The sequence below is a fragment of the Cucurbita pepo genome, chromosome 3, assembly GCF_057944985.1.
Source record: "Cucurbita pepo subsp. pepo isolate OVF chromosome 3, ASM5794498v1, whole genome shotgun sequence".
NCBI classification, from domain to species: Eukaryota; Viridiplantae; Streptophyta; class Magnoliopsida; order Cucurbitales; family Cucurbitaceae; genus Cucurbita; species Cucurbita pepo.
In genome coordinates this window covers 6,894,672-6,906,934 of record NC_141800.1, presented here as the reverse complement: position 1 = coordinate 6,906,934, position 12,263 = coordinate 6,894,672, and the positions used below count along the sequence as shown (strand labels likewise).

Sequence of the window (12,263 nt, the reverse complement as noted above, 5' to 3'; positions counted from 1 at the left end):
ACTTTGACTTTCTTTTAAGTAAATTGTCTTGGAGTGATGCCTTCCAATTTTTCAAGTTCTTCTTTTACCCACTTGTCATCTATTACCCACTTGTCTGGAAGGGTTCTATCAAATATTATTTTCCAACCATACAAACCACAATAATTGATTTAAAAAGTATTTGATATCTTATTATCGAACATCACTTCGTCTAGTTTGTAGGCCATTTGACATTTTTATAATACTTTAAAAAAAGACAAACTAATTAAAAACCCATCTCTCAAATCAATTCCTCAAAACTTAATAAACTAACTCAAAGAGTTAGGTGTTTCATATCCAGCAATTTATAAGGAATTTTTGTTTTAAAATACAACAAATTCCCAAACCCCATTTATAAAAACCCTAACCCTTCTCATAATTCCCATCCCACAAACCTACAAACCCTTCAATATCACTCCACCAATGGCTTCCAAGCTCTCTTCAACCATTGCCCTCCTCCTCCTCCTCAACCTGCTCTTCTTCACTATGGTCAGCTCCACCTATGTCCCTTGCACACCGCCGCCACCCAAGCCCCACAAGCCCACCCCGTCAAGGAAGCAACCATCACTCCCCAAGTGCCCCAGGGACACCCTCAAGCTTGGTGTCTGCGCCGACTTGCTGGACGATCTAGTGCACTTAGTGATCGGCTCACCACCAAAATCCCCATGCTGCACCCTAATCCAAGGCCTTGTTGACCTCGAAGCTGCTGTGTGCCTTTGCACTGCGGTGAAGGCCAGAGCCTTGGGTCTCAAGATTGACCTCTCAGTTTCCCTCAGCTTGCTTTTGAACTACTGTGGAAAGAAGGTTCCGTCCGGCTTCCAATGCCCTGCTTGAAACCAAATCCTTTCATTTCCGTTTCTGGTTTCTTCTTCAATTTTCCATTTCAACGTCATGTTTAAATAATCAGTTTGGTCGTACATCGTGTTATGCTGGGTTTGGAAATCTTTTCAGAATTCCACCATCTTTTTATAGTTTCATTACAATGCAATGTAACATAATGGTACGTAGTTTTTTTTTCAAATGAACAACGTTGTTCGTCTATTCTTGTGTCTTATTACAAATTTGAAGATGCATATGTTTGAAACCTCAAATCTTGTTTCACCTGTGTCACTTGAATGAAATCATAATAAACCCTTAACTTCAAAATTTTCATGACGAAAAATTAAAGACAGTAATATTAACACTCAAGTTTTAAATGACAATGTTGATGAAAAATGTAGAGACCTCAATTTAATGAAAATATGGATGTCAGTGTAATAGCCCAAGTACGCCGCTAGTAGATATTATCCGTTTGGAATCGTTATGTATCGCCGTCAGCCTTGCGTTTTTAAAATCTGTTTGTTAGGGAGAGGTTCTCACATTCCTATAAAGAACGCTTCGTTCTCCTCTCCAACTGACGTGGGATCTCACAATCCACCTCCTTGGGGGCCAGCGTATTTGTTGGCACACCGCTCGGTGTCTGGCTCTGATGCCATTTGTAATAGCCTAAGCTCACTGTAGCAGAGATTATCTACTTTGGCCCGTTGCGTATCGCCGTTAGTCTCACGGTTTTAAAATGTGTCTGTGAGAGATGTTTCCACATTATTTTAAGAAATGTTTCGTTCTCTTTTCCAACCGACGTAAGATCTCATAGTCCATGGCAACTTTTGAAAAAATTATGAGAATATTTAAACCGTCGTATAAGAATTTACTATTCTAAACGAGGAAGAGGGTTATTATTAATATTATGTGTTGATATTTTTATTAAATATAAGGTCAATTTTATACAATATGATTAAAAAGTGGATTTGGTGGACAATATTAGATATCAACATATTAATGAAAAAAGAATACAATGGTCCGTGTCAATACTCTCGGTCACGGTCAATGAAAAGCAAATTGTAGAGATAATTGCTACATTTTTCTTTTTCTTTTCTTTATTCATTTATTTAATTATTTATAGAAACAACTTTAATTTTAATTTTGAAAAAGACGATGAATAATTGGTTGTTCACTAAGCTGGGCAATTAATTTTTTTTTTAATAATTATTTATTACAACCTTTTCATAATTTTTGAATTGTTATCCTTTATAATTCATATTAATTACATCATCGTAGGCCTCTTTTATCTCGAGTCAATGATAAGTATTTTAATATATTTAAAATTGTAAAATAGATTTTTTATTTTATTTTATTAATTTAATTTATTAGTATTTTTGTTGTATATATTTTTTTTTTCAAAATTATCTATTCATATTGACATTTCCATAAAATCGAGACTTCCACATTTTAAACATTAATGTTAAGTAACTAATTTTGATATCTAACCCAAGGGCTATAACTTGAATAGAAAATGCAACTATCATACCTTCATTCTCATAGCCTATATAGTGACCCTACATAGTTCTCTTGCCTTCATCTAAAAAAAATAGCACTTGGTTTGATAATTTAAAAAAATACTCAGTAAATAATCACACTGTTGCGGTCGGAAAATGCAAATACATGCAACGATCTCTACTTTTCAGTCTGGATAGAGTTGAATGTGTAATATTTATCTACACATGCACACATAGATCCACCTAGCAGACTCGTATACGTATCCTCTAAGTCTACTTCTTGGGCTAGCTTAAACTCACGTTGGCAGAAGCTATGGAGGGAAAGGAGCGTGCATAATACCACGACGTACAGGATATCGTAGTTTATGTAGTGTAATATATGGAGGTTCATGCATCATACAACATTAATATCACAACATAGTTCCATAACATGACATAATCATATTATAGTACATCTTGTATCATTGCATAAACATAACATAACACAAAACGCATCAAACAATCATGAAAAATTCGTCATTCGTACATCATACAAGTCATTCAACCAAGCCAACATTAAAGCCATTTCGTAGGCGAAGTTATTAACGTATGGAAAATTAGAGTATCTTTGTTTAAGACCTACCTTGATCGGCACAAATGTGAGGATTGTTAAGCTATTCTTAGATATATTTATATTTTAAGTCTCTCCTTCTACGGTAGAGTTGAAGCCTCAAGAAAAACAGCCCAATAAATAGTTCATACTCGCAATTGTGCTCCATACATTAAACCTATGATAATTACCCATACTATCAAGTTTGAATAGTTCATGACACTATGGGGTTCCGCTAACTTCCAGACGTCGTTACAGATTATGTAACGACCCGAAATTTTCTACTTAATTTAAGGTCGCTACTGTATACATACCATAAACATTGAATGCGGAAGACTTCATTTAAATTCCATAAAACATAACCTTTAACTTAAAAACACAGCCATGGACTTACGTGTTTCGAAAACATCTTTAAAACGACACAACAAAAGACCCGAAATAAAATAAATAAGTGTTTAAGTTTAAAACATCCTATTCTATCCTAAGTCTAAGAAAATAAATACCACTATCCTATGCATGTGCCATGATCTCGAGTTGCGATGCCGTCGTCAGCCGTACAGGAATGCCTTGCCTTAACCTGAAAAATGTAGTAGCACATGGCCTGAGTATTTAAAGAAATACTCAGTAAGTGGCCCCACTATTGGGGTTAAATGCAACAATCACATGCAATGAAATGATGGGACCTATCTTTCGTTTTGTTTCATCCTTTCCTTTTCTTTTCGTTTCGTTTCATTTTCCCTACGGTGTAATCCTAACAGGTAATCGTGGACGTGTACCATATACTCTACACGCAGCCTATACGTGCGAGTATGAGCTCACCAGCTAGTTCGCACACCGCTGGGCCAATTTCCCTAGCCGGTGGGCATGCTCTGGGGGCCCACCGGGACCCGTTAAAACTAAAACCGTCACGGCAGCGCTATGCAGGGCATAACGATCGTTGTCCTGCCATTTGGATGTACGCGTCCGTACCCTCGTGATGGGATAGGGGTATCCCCCCAAATGCATGATCACACAATATGCATGAGGTCCCACTAGTCCTACAGTCATCATTTAATGAACATAACCCCGTTTCACGTTTTCATGCTTACATGTCATTCTCTTTCTCATTCTGTTACATATCATACATATTCCTAGCGGGGTTATGTATCATGCAATTTACCATATTTCATGTCATACAATTCATTCAGTTACATTCCAATACTCATACAACAAGCCATAATCATACAAGGGTCACACATCGTCACATGCATTCATATCACATCAACTAAGCAACATAAATAACATACATTCACGTTCACATGATTTCGTACTTAAGCACAATAATCTAGCATACAATGTATCATATCATAACCAAGTCATAACGTAAACACTTCATAGTCATATCGTTCTCTAACTTACCATAGCCTCAACGTTCCTATACCTATCACAGACATATCATTACGTGACGTACCTTGGTCATATTGTCACAAGAACGTACCCTAACGATATCGTTCTATCAATCTATCACAAACCTATCCCTTTCTACCCATAACCTGACCGTATTCTTTCATCAATCTCTCCTATCCATAGCACTCCGGTATGTAACCTAACTCTAACATTTCATGAACGTATCTTACTCCTATCGTTACATTTCGTTTTGTGCATCCTTCTCGTACCCTATCTCAAACATCTCCTAGAGCACATCGTACCATAATTATTATCATACAGTCCACATATAATAACATAACATAACATAACATATAGGAAGCATATCGATCCTCAGACAATTCACACATATCAATATATATGACACGTGTAGAACCACAAGGCACGTGTCAACATCAAATATAACCTTGCCGATAGTAAGGTCACTTACCTGGCTAGCTTAAGTCGTTGTCACGTATATATCCTTACTGAATGTTCGATTCCGTCCTTTGAAATCCAAGCCAACCTATGTGAGCCCATAACATCAGTTTCAAGTTTGAACTCTATACAATTATTTCTCTAATTTACCTTGTTAAAATTCTGATATTTACTGTTAGACAGAATTTAATGGAGTTTCATGCCCTCTGATATCTCTTGTTATATTTTTAAATTCTGTTTAACAAATCTTCCCTCAATCTTCCCTCCTCCCTCATGGTAATTATTTTCATTCCCATTATGTAAATAGATTCTCAGTTTTGTAAACATCTGTAAATAAGATATTACTCTAATTCTATATTTATTTTCCTTCTGTAAATCGATATTATTGGTAAAATTATATTGATTCTAACCTTATTTCCTATAACTTCCGATGCTAAAAGAAATCTAATTAATTGAACATGGGATCTGATTATTACATACGGTAAGATACGAAAGAAGATTTGATCCTAAATTAATTTCTTATAAGCATAACTATAAAGGAAAAGGAGTTCTGAGATAGAATTTTACCGTAATAACTGACAAAAATATCTAAATCTGCAATCTGTTCAAATACTTCTTCTCAAATGTGACGATGGTTGTTTTCTGTTTCTTTCTTTTTTTTTTTTTTTTGTCAGAAACTTTTTTGGAGCGTAGATGGCAGAGGAGAGATAATTGTGGGAAGGGATGAGAGGTTAGTGGGGAGAGATGGGGAAAGGTTTATTTTTTTATTTTTTATTTTTTTTTACTTTTTTAAATTAATTAATTAATTAAATTTATTTTTTTATTATTATAATTTTAACTATTTTTATAATTATTTTTATTCTTTATTTATTTTTGGGCTATTACAGATTAGCTTGATTAGAGGGTCCAGGCGAGCGCCCGGAGGATTCACGCTGGCACGTGTGGGTCATGTGTAAAGAAGTACTACACATCCAATTTGTTCGAGATTAGAGGTCACTCCTAGATGAGTTAGAGCTCGATCCCAAGAGCAAGTTGCACGTGTTTGCATCAGCATGACCCCTACAGTGGGTCACTTACTGAGTATTCTTCGAAATACTCAAGCCGTGTGCCAAATATCATTTTTCAGGTAAAGAGAAGACGCCCATGTACGGACGACGACGACATCGGAAATAGATACTGTGGCACGTGCATAAGGTAGTTGCATGTTTAAATTCTTAGTCATAGGAGTATAGGACGCTTTTATTTCATTATTTAGATTATTCCATTTGTAATTGTTTTGTTTTAATTTTAAATTCCAACGTTATATTTTGAAACACGTAAGACCGACAATGTGTTCTATTAGTTTGAAGTGTTGTGAAACATGTTTGTTAGGGAGAGGTTTTCATATTCCTATAAAGAATGCTTCGTTCTCCTCTCCAACTAATGTGGGATCTCACAATCCACCCCCTTGGGGGCCAGCGTCTTTGTTGGCACATTGCTCGGTGTCTGACTCTAATGCCATTTGTAATAGCCTAAGCTCACCGTTAGCAGGGATTATCTACTTTGGCCCGTTACGTATTACCGTTAGTCTCACGGTTTTAAAATGTGTCTGTGAGAGATGTTTCCACATTATTTTAAGAAATGTTTCGTTTTCTTTTTCAACTGACGTGAGATCTCATAGTCCATGGGAACTTTTGAAAAATTTATGAAAATATTTAAACCGTCGCATAAGAATTTACTATTTTAAACGAGGAAGAGGGTTATTATTAATATTATGTGTTGATATTTTTATAAAATATAAGGTCAATTTTATGCGATATGATTAAAAAGTGGATTTGGTTGACAATATTAGATATCGACATACTAATGAAAAAAAAAAATACAATGGTCCTTGTCAATACTCTCGATCAATGAAAAGCAAATTGTAGAGATAATTGCTACATTTTTCTTTTTCTTTTCTTTCTTTATTTATTTAATTATTTATAGATCCAACTTTAATTTTAATTTTGAAAAAGATGATGAATAATGGGTGGTTCACTCAGCTGGGCAATTAATTTTTTTTCCAATAATTATTTATTACAACCTTTTCATAATTTTTGAATTGTTAATCATTAAAATTCATATTAATTACATCATCATATGCCTCTTTTATCTCGAGTCAATAATAAGTATTTTAATATATTTAAAATTGTAAAATAGTTTTTTTTTTATTAATTTAATTTATTAGTATTTTTGTTTTATATATATATATTTTTTCAAAATTATCTATTGATATTGACATTTCCATAAAATCGAGACTTCGATATTTTTTTGTCAACATTAACATTTGAAACATTAATGTTAAGTAACTAATTTTGATATCTAACCTAAGGGCTATAACTTGAATAGAAAATGCAACTATCATACTCTCATTCTCATAGCCTATATAGTGACCCTACATGGTTGTCTTGCCTTCATCTAAAAAAACTAGCACTTGGTTTGATAATTTAAAAAAATACTCAGTAAATAATCACATTGTTGCGGTCGGAAAATGGAAATACATGCAACGATCTCTACTTTTCAGTCTGAATAGAGTTGAATGTGTAATATTTCTCTACACATGCACACATAGATCCACCTAGCAGACTCGTATACGTATCCTCTAAGTCTACTTCTTGGGCTAGCTTACACTCACGTTGGCAGAAGCTATGGAGGGAAAGGAGCGTGCATAATATCACGACGTACATGATATCGTAGTTTATGTAGTGTAATATATGGAGGTTCATGCATCATAGAACATTAACATCACAACATAGTTCCATAACATGACAATAATCATATTATAGTACATCTTGTATCATTGCATAAACATAACATACCACAAAACGCATCAAACAATCATGAAAAATTCGTCATTCGTACATCATACAAGTCATTCAACCAAGCCAACATTAAAGCCATTTCGTAGGCGAAGTTATTAACGTATGGAAAATTAGAGTATCTTTGTTTAAGACCTACCTTGATCGGCACAAATGTGAGGATTGTTGAGCTATTGATAACTCTCTAATAGTAGAGTCATATCAAGTCCTTTTGTAGTTAATATTGCACTCTTATTCACAATTTAATCATTTATTACCCCAATTATTCTACTTAGTGAGCATGAAATCGTTTATTGCGGTCCAACATGAAAAAAAATATGATTTTGCATAAATCGATCTTAATTGTATGTTTAATTGAGTTACGTGGTAAAATTTCAGACATTTATGCTAAACCGTGTGGGAGTAGCAAATTTTGAAACAAATGGGGGATGACATGGAAATTTTAAATCCACGTCAGCAGTTCAAGTGGGTCATTGATTACCCAATGAGGAACATTCTATGTGGACAACTTATTCATTTTCAGCCCTAAAGGGGAACCCATGCTCAATATAAAAGGAAAAGGAAGACCAAGAGGAGGAGAGCCACACTTTGGGGAGAAAAATCGAATTACACAGCAGCAGCCTCTGCTGCAGTGAACTGCTATGAAATAGAGAAGAAGAAGAAAACCCTAATCCAGCAGCTGTTGACAGCAGAAGGAAAAGGAGACCAACAAGGATTGATTAGGGCAAAGAGGTGGACGTGAGAGCTCAAGAGAAGGGAACTTCCATTGACGAACGACAACAAACCGGGATAACTCTCTATTTCCTTATTCCCTTTTCTTATTCCATCAATTTTACTTGATCAAGATGCAGATTCCTCTATTTAATTCAGTTTGTATGGAGAGCTAAACTTAATAGGGGAGGCGAGAGAGTTTCATATAGTTTAAGTATGTTGACGGTATGATTTTAGTTTATTAAAGAGTTGTTGTTAATGATTTACATGTATGTTTAATTAGCTACTTTACATACATAGTTGTTCTCTTGTTCGGGAGAAGAGAGGGAGCAATGAAATCCTCTTTAATACTCTAGTTTCATAGCAAGGAGACTTGAAGGGTAATAGAAGGGTTATGAATAATTCTTCTCCTATATCCTTGTTAATAGAAATTACAACGATTATGGAAATAATCACCATTCATGACCCTCGGAAGTGGGCTTGAGAATCTATTAAAAGGAACTAAAATCAACCGCAAAACTCAACAACTTATCTATTTAATCTCTCTTAGCCGAACCTTCCTCATTATAGTTGATTGTCTCATAATTTTCTATTTTTCACAGCAGTAGCACTCTGTTTTAGTTTTGTTTAAATAGTTAAAATCTCCAACACCCATTTGAATGTTACCCAAAAACTCAATTTTCAGCGAAAAAATTAATAAAAAGGATAGGTTCCCTGTGGAATCGATAATTTACTTATTACTTGGTACTTGTGATAGTGTATACTTGCACTTATTCTTGTGAATTTTACATCATTTTATTCTATACATCCACAAGCGATCAGCTATTCTTAGATATATTTATATTTTAAGTCTCTCCTTTCTCCGGTAGAGTTGAAGCCTCAAGAAAAACAGCCCAATAAATAGTTCATACTCGTAATTGTGCTTCATACATTAAACCTATGATAATTAGCCAAACTATCAAGTTTGAATAGTTCATGACACTATGGGGTTCCACTGACTTCCAGACGTCGTTACATATTAGCTTGATTAAAGGGTCCAGGCGAGCGCCCGGAGGATTCACGCTCGCATGTGTTGGTCATGTGTAAAGGAAGTACTACACATCCAATTTGTTTGAGATTGGAGGTCACTCCTAGATGAGTTAGAGCTCGATCCCAAGAGCATGTTGCATGTGTTTGCATCAGCATGACCCCTACAGTGGGTCACTTACTGAGTATTTTTTGAAATACTCAAGCCGTGTGCCACATATCATTTTTCAGGTAAAGACAAAACGCCCATGTACGGACGACGACGACATCGGAAATAGATATTGTGGTACGTGCATAAGGTAGTTGCATGTTAAATTCTTAGTCATAGGAGTATAGGACGCTTTTATTTCATTATTTAGATTATTCCATTTGTAATTGTTTTGTGTTAATTTTAAATTCCAACGTTATATTTTGAAACACGTAAGACCGACAATGTGTTCTAGTAGTTTGAAGTGTTCTGAATGTGTTTTAAATTTTTCGTTATTTATGATGAGTATCTAAGAGTTATATTCCGCATTTAAGAGATAAGCATGAGACTTGGTAGCGACCCTGAGTATGTAAAAATTTAGGATCGTTATATAAAACATTAACTTGAGACTAAAGAAGAAGCTAAACCTAAATGGGAATGAGTGAATAAAAAATAAAATACGAGGAATCCAAACCGAATCAAATAAGTTAAATCAAAATTTGTTACCCATGCAGTATTAGAAAGCCATGACAAAGGGATGATCTTAGAGTCAAGGTCGAGGCCTAAGCCATCGAGGCTAGAAATAAGTCACTTAGGTTGAGGCCACCTTGGTCGAGTTGAGAAAATCTTGATGAATAGCTTTATAGAGTAAGCCTAGGTCGATGCAAACACCTTCATCCAAGTCTACGATGAATCTCTCTACCTTCTTTGTCTTCATGTAGACCAATTTCGAGGCTAGGCTAAGCTCATTCGCCTCATGAATTCTTGGTGAGTTCCTATTGTTTTATACATGTGACCATGCTCAAGTAATACTCTTCTCATAATGTCGTGTGATTACACCACCATTAGGACTGAGAAACATATTTGTGCATCATCCTACAACATGAACGATGCACAAGATACTTTATGGTCATGTAAACTCTTCAATAGATGAAATATCATCTCTATTATAAATCTATTCCTCCTTTCACTGACGTCATTCTGTTGAGGAGTGTATAGTGCTGTCAATTTTTGTTCAATTCCAGCCTCTTCACAAAAACTGTTAAATGTACTCCTTGCAATTATCTGATCTTATAGTCTGAATCAAGCATGCACTTTCATTCTCAACTCTGGCTTTGAATTTTAAAATACATCCGCAACTTCTGGCCTTTGCTTGAGCAAGAAGATCCAACACATTCTCGTTAGATCATCAATAAAAACAATGTAATAAAGATTACCATTTAATGATGGTGTTCGTTGACGACCACAAAGATCAGTATGAACCAGCTGCAGTTTTTTCGAGGCTCTCCATGAATGTTTAGGAAAGGGTTGCCTATGTTGTTCCCCAAAATTACAAGCACGGCAAAAAGGAATGTAATCATTAATGTCGGCGAGTCTTTCTACCAGCTTCTTTGACTGCATTTATAGCAAACCTCGATGATGAAAGAGCCCAAGTCTTTTGTACCAAATCTTAGTGGCACTAGCTATGGATATAAAGGTCATCTGCTCTTTCTCAATCGGATTTAGATTAAAGCTTTTTACTTTCATTTTGACATTGAACAAGTCTTTGCACTACATCTCTAATCAATCACTCCTTATTCTCAAACAACACTTTATAGCCTATATCGAAGTTTAACCGTCCAATTTATGTTTTAAAATTCATTTTTTTTATTTTTTTTTTAATTTTTTTTTTAATTTTTTTTTAGATCTTTTATCTTATAACCATTTTCATCTTAAGTAAACTTTAAAACATTTTCAAAACATGCATGTAATAACAATCTTAGTCTTGTCATGTTTTAGAAGTTGTATTGTTATGTCATACTAACATCAATATATATCAAAACTCATTGTTAACATATATTTATCCGCTTTGACTCATTATATATCGCCGCCAATTTTACAATTTACTAGGGAGAGGTTTCCACACCCTTATAAAAAAAAATGTTTCGTTACTCCTTCAGACAGACGTGGAATCTCATAGTTATATTTAAAAAAAAAAAAAAAACCATATTATATTTGTAAAAATTATTTGTGCTAAAAATAATCTCTAGATTATCATTTATTACCCACTTCGTAAAAATTATTAGGCATGATGATTTTGAACAGAATGTTTCAGAAACCGAGTGTATAAAGCAATAAAAAAGTTCTTTAAATCGAAACCCTAATTCGGAAACCCCAAACCAGGACGTTTGATACAGGTGCTAAAAAAACCGAATAACTATTCATGTTTTTTGAAACTTTTGTTGGGAATGATTAGAAATGATGATTTAGAATAGAATGTCGAAGAAGCGAAGTGTTTAAAGCAGTAAAAAAAGTGCTTAAAATCAAAACCCTAATTCAGAAACCCCAAACCGAGACGTTTGAAGCACGTGCTACAAAAATCGGGGAACTATCCATGTTTTTCGGATCTTTTGTGGAGAATGATTAGGCATGCTGATTTAGAATAGAATGTTGAAGAAACAGAGTGTGTAAAAAAGTAAAAAAGTAACTTTCCATGAAACACGTGCTAAAGAATCCTAGTAACCTAATTCGGAAACTCGAAACCGGGATGTTTGAAACACGTGCTAAAGAATCCAAGTAACTTTCCATCTTTTTCAAAACTTTTATGGGGAATGATTAGAAATGATGATTGAGGATAGAATGTCAAAGAAGCGGAGTGTATAAAGCAGTAAAAGAGTGCTTAAAATCGAATCCCTAATTCGAAAACCCCAAACCGGGACGTTTGAAACACGTGTAAAAAAAACCGGGTAACTGTCCAT

At 34.7% G+C, this 12,263-nt stretch overlaps 1 pseudogene; it reads left to right on the top strand.

Moving 5' to 3' along the window:
* The first annotated feature begins 441 nt into the window (after positions 1–441).
* LOC147793126 (14 kDa proline-rich protein DC2.15 pseudogene) lies at positions 442–867 on the top strand (annotated as a pseudogene).
* Positions 868–12,263: the final 11,396 nt, after the last annotated feature.